This window comes from Sorex fumeus, unplaced genomic scaffold, assembly GCF_029834395.1.
Source record: "Sorex fumeus unplaced genomic scaffold, SorFum_2.1 ptg000063l, whole genome shotgun sequence".
Classification (NCBI taxonomy): domain Eukaryota; kingdom Metazoa; phylum Chordata; class Mammalia; order Eulipotyphla; family Soricidae; genus Sorex; species Sorex fumeus.
In genome coordinates this window covers 41753420-41758918 of record NW_026606120.1, presented here as the reverse complement: position 1 = coordinate 41758918, position 5499 = coordinate 41753420, and the positions used below count along the sequence as shown (strand labels likewise).

Below are 5499 nucleotides of genomic sequence, written 5' to 3'. Positions count from 1 at the left end.
CCTCGAGGGAGTGGTGCCTACACAACCAAACTTAGATTTTAATCCTGGCCTTGGCTTAATATTGTACAGTTTTGAATGAATTTTGGAGGTTGCATCTGTCAAAGAACTTTTGGTGTTCTGAAGGCAAGTGAGCAGGGAGTGAAATCCAACAGGCTTGGGTTTCAGGCTGCCTCACTAATGCTGTGTGGTCCAAGCAAGCCATCAAGCAAGCTCTCTCTCTCTCTCTCTCTCTCTCTCCATGTTTTTTTTCGTGGAACAGGGATGAACCCAATTTTCTGCACTGGTTGCTGTGTAGATTGAGAGAACAACGTGTTGAGCTCTGGGAAGTGAGCTTGATACCTAGATAATGCTCATTATTCTAGCTCTTTCCCTAAAGATACTCACTGTGTTGGAAATGCTGGATTCTATTCTTTTCTGTCCCACTTTGATTTTGGCCAGGGCTCAGAAAATATTGTCTGCAAAAAGTCAGAAAGTAAGAAGCTTCAAGGGCCACAGAGGTTTTGTCACCACCACTCAATTCTGTAGCAATAAAACAACCATATGTAACATGAAAGCCAATATGTATAACCTGACCCAAAACTTGATTTACTAAAATTGACAGTGAACTTATTTAACCACAGGTTGAGATTGCCAGCATTTGGGCTAGGCCATATGTGGCTTGTATCAAGAAGAATCCTCTATCATAGAAGTCCTTTATATGCAGCATAAGAAATACATTTGGATGAGGAAACTAGTGCTCGATTTGGCAACACACATACTAAAAATTGGATCAATAAGAAAAGATTAGCATGCTCCCTGTGCAAGGGTGATTTGCAAATTAATTAAATGATCCATATTTTTCAAAAACAAATGAAAAGGAACTATGGAATATATACACAATGGAATGCTACTTAGCTATAAAAAAATGAAATCCATTTTGCTGCTATATGGCTTAATCTGGAAAGTATCATTCCTACTGGTTACCCAGAGAGAGGGATACAGAAAGGAAATACCAAATGGCCAAATACAACAGAATCTGAAAACTGGTCTAAATAACTGAACTTACAGTAGGGATAGGGAAAATTTAAAAAAAGAATTCAACTTCAAAAAAAGTAACACATTTGCATGTTAATCAGTTCTAATGGTTACAAAGCATTCTACTCAGTTAAAGGTAATTGGGAAATTGTTTAATATAGTATATATGATAGCTAAAATTGCAGATATAATGGTTTACTTTATTGGTTATATATTTCTGTATCATACAATAGAGCCCTGTGATGTACAAGGCTAGTGATTCAGCAATGAGCAATGCTGGCTTCCTGTGTATCCCCATGAGTACCGTTTTTCAGTGCAATGAGGGCTAGCCTTATTTTTGGTTTTCTGGAGCAATTCTTCCTACTTTCCTCAAGTGGAATGTGTTAGAGTATGTGTCACAAGTTTGGTTCTAAACTGATATTTCCATCCACATTCAGCACATTCTGCAACTACCCAACCTCCTTGATCCCTTTAGCCAAATTCTCAAGAGTGTCAGCATTGTACCAAAGGGTGTGTGGCTTTTAATGACTCTTGATACATATTATCAAATTGCTTTTTAAAAGGGTTACACCCAATTTACACACTGCCACTAGCAATACCACGACTGTGTCAGTCTTGAGTGTGATAATTATATTTCTTAATTTGTGCTAATTTAATAGGTGTAAAATTGAATCTCACTTTAATTTGCATTTCTTTGATAGTTATGAAGGTTGAATGCTTTCTCTAATAAATATACTCTTGGATTGCTTCATTCATTTTGTCATTCATTTAAAGCAGTCCACATTAACCCTGCTCTGCATGCATCAAAGGAAGTGTGGGAGACTCAGAGATCATCAGATTCAGTCCCTTCCTTTATTGTCTCCAATAAGGAAAGCCATGGTGCAGTGGAAGGGATTGAGTGCTGAAGAAAGGCCTAGAAAATTTATAAAGAATATTGGGAGGGAACACAAAGGAAAGCACCTTGCCCAGACCTGGGGTTGAAAGGTTTCCTCAATCACTCTGGATCAGCCTCTGATGACCAGGTGTGCATGCTGGAAAACACTTACCTAAGGTGCATTCATTTTTCCTTTTGGTGTGTAATGTCCCCATGTGTGCTTTGTTCTCTGTGCGTGAGTACCTGGTGTTGGTTATGTGCATTTGATGTGTGGTGATTCTGCCTGCATAGACTTGGCTGTCTCTCTCCTTGGAGTTTTTCCTGCAGGCAGATCAGCATGTGTCTCTGTGTGTTGTGTACTAGGGTAATGTGGGGTCTGCAATCTGAGTCAGGTGCATGATCCTGATGGGCAGGGTTCTCTTGATGGGAAGATTGAGTGATTGGCAAGGGTTTCTGTCACCAAAGCTGCCCAACTCGTTGACAACTGATTCTGTCCCAGCCACCCTCAGCTTTAGTCTCTGCCTCTAGCTGCAGTTGGTGAGGAAGACCATCTTGGCCTCTCTGAGATTTAGCTCCATTATCCCTGTCAGAGTTTGCATCTTCTCTGAGTTCTTAGTCTTTGTCAACCTAGTCCTTGTTGGGGACAATATGACTCCCTTCTCATGGTCCTTTCTAGAACAAGAGAATTCCAGAAACTGAACTGAGCTCACGTTCTGTTTTGCATCATAGGAGAGTCTAGTACGGGAGGCAGGACTATCGCATCAGGAAAGGTCCTAAGTGGGCTGCTCTCTTGGGATGAGTAGGGGCTGGAACCAGAAAAGAGGATACCCAGCAAGTGTGCTGCCATGCCTAGACCCTGGATTGTCAGTGGAGTGGCAGCCATTGACTCCAGCGGTGGAGAAGAGACAGAAGAGATGTTGCTTGCTTTGTGAGAGAGTTGTGTGTCCTGCAGCCGTCTGCTCACATGCCTCATGGAATGTCTGTGCACTGTCACATGTTGCCACAGAAATAAATCTCCAGAACAAGACAAGTCTCAGTAGCACCCATGTAAACATTGTAAGCAATTAAAAAAATTACAAACACCTAATTTACAGGATGACTTCAAGTGAAACTGACCTACAGGGCAAAAGAATCTTTTTTAACTTACTCAGCACAGTGATGAGTCTAACCACATGATTTGAGTTCTATATAAAGTTGAGGGGAAATAAAAGTTTAGTGTCTTTTAGAAAAGTCAGAGTTGTGTACCCATCATCACAATTTGATTTCAGAACATTTCATCACCCTGAAATTAAACCCTGTGCTCACTGCTGTCATTCTCATGTTTACTTTTCCCTCTGACCCCAGCTCTAAGCAATCTGGATCCACCTAATTTCTGTACTCACTGATTTGCTAATTCTAAACATTTCAGGCAATTGAAATTATTCAATGTGTGTTCCTGTGACTGGCTTTTTACATTTGACAACATATTTCAAGGCTCATCTACATTGTAGCATGGATACTTAATTTTATTTTTCTCCAAATAATATTCTACCGAATACAACTATGTTCTATTTAGAGATCCATCAGTCAGTAGATATTTGGATTATTTCCACTTTTTGTTGTTGTTAATAATCCTGCTCTGAAAGTTAATGTGCATGTTTTTGCACAGATATATGTAATCATTTTGCTTGGTTCTACACCTAGTAATAGAATTACTAGATCATATAGTAATTCTCTCACCTTCAGGGTCAGGTGAGAGACTGTCTGAGTTCATCATGTCGACCAAGACCATTCATGGTAACTCACAGTTCCAGAAGGCAGAATCTAAACGATGGACATGGGAGTCTCCCGGTGGACGATTCCACAACGAAATAGACCACATCATATTCAATCGACGGTTTTGCCTGACTGATGTCGCTGTTGTCCCAAAATTTCGAACGGGATCGGACCACCGTCTCCTTCATGCAAAATTCTACTTCACAGAGCTGGGAGAAAGGGCTGCAAAGTTCAAAAAGAGAACTCCCAGAATGACCACCAACTGGGAACTCTTTGGTACTATTGCGGCAACATGGGAAGATGCCATTGTTGACAACATTGACGAGGAATACGATCGACTGGTTCAGCACCTCCATGAATGTGAAAGGAACGCCAAGAGAGAGATAGCCACAAAAAATCGCCTATCTTCGAAAACTCTTGAGCTAATTTGCCAGCGTAGTTTGGCACATGCCTCAGGCAACCGCAAGCTAACGTCCGAGCTCGCAAAGCAGTGCAGAGATGCGATCAAGGAAGACCTCAAAGAGAGAAGAGCAGAAGTACTGGTAGATCCGGCAGAAGCTGGGAAAAGTATTCGTTACGCCCGCCTGTCCTTCGCCAACTACAAGACCAAGATGACTGCCCTCCGACGTCCTGATGGATCCATCACATCCTCCAGAACGGCAATGGAGAAGATTATCCATGACTTCTACTCAAATCTCTTCGATAGCCATGTCCACTTGCTGACATACCAAATTCCACAGGATGGATATGTCGTTCCCAACGTTCTCCCTTCCGAAATCCGACACGCCATTTCGTCGGTAAAGAAACAAACAGCACCCTGCCCAGACAAGATCAGACCTGAACACCTGAAGAACCGGCCGTCAGTACTCATTGATATACACTGGCTCGGCTCTTCACTCACTACCTGTGTGAATGCAAGGTTCCGTCCCAATGGAAAACCAGCAGGACCGTACTACTGTTCAAGAAGGGAGACATCCATGACATTGGCAGCTATCGCCCGATCTGCCTATTGTCTGTCATCTACAAGTTGTTCACTCGAGTCATCCTAAATAGGATTGGCAGAACACTAGATGAAGGACAACCATGTGAACAAGCTGGATTCCGAAAAGGATTCAGCACCATCAACCATATCCACACAATAACCAAGCTCATTGAGGTTTCTCGGGAGTTCAAGATGCTGCTCTGTTTAACGTTCATTGATTTAAAGAAGGTCTTTGATTCTGTTGAGACGGAAGTGGTCATTGAAGCCCTAGCCAATCAGGGCATTCAAGCCCAGTACATCAGGATCCTCCGTGAGCTGTATTGCGGATTCACTACCAGGATCTCACCATTCTACAAAGAAGTGATCGTTGATGTCAAGAGAGAGGTTCAGCAGGGTGATACCATTTCACCGAAACTCTTCAGTGCCACCCTCGAGAACATCATGCGACGACTGGAATGGGAAGGAATGGGAGTGAAGATAGATGGTCGGCAACTACACCACCTCCGCTTTGCTGATGACATTGTTTTAATAACACTAAACATCAGCCAAGCGGCACAAATGCTGGCCGACTTTGACCGTGAGTGTGGAAAGGTAGGACTACAGCTGAATCTTACGAAGACAATGTTTATGAGAAACAGCCTTGTTCCTGACGCCCCATTCGCTCTCAATGGAACGACCATCTCCGAATGCAACAGCTATGTGTACCTAGGTCGAGAGGTCAACATGACAAATGACCTGGCACCCGAGTTGCGCAGGAGGAAGAGAGTGGCTTGGAACGCCTTCAAGAACGTCGAAGAGATAGCTAAGAGGACGAAGAACCTCCGGCTCCGGGCACATCTCTTTGATTCCACTGTTCTTCCTGCATTAACATATG

The 5499-nt window shown here is 42.7% G+C and overlaps 1 non-coding gene across 1 annotated transcript; it reads left to right on the top strand.

The window, feature by feature from the left end:
• Positions 1–733: 733 nt before the first annotated feature.
• On the top strand, positions 734–840 carry LOC130036285 (U6 spliceosomal RNA). Its single transcript, XR_008794335.1, has one exon. It is a non-coding gene; the product is annotated as a U6 spliceosomal RNA (small nuclear RNA).
• Positions 841–5499: the final 4659 nt, after the last annotated feature.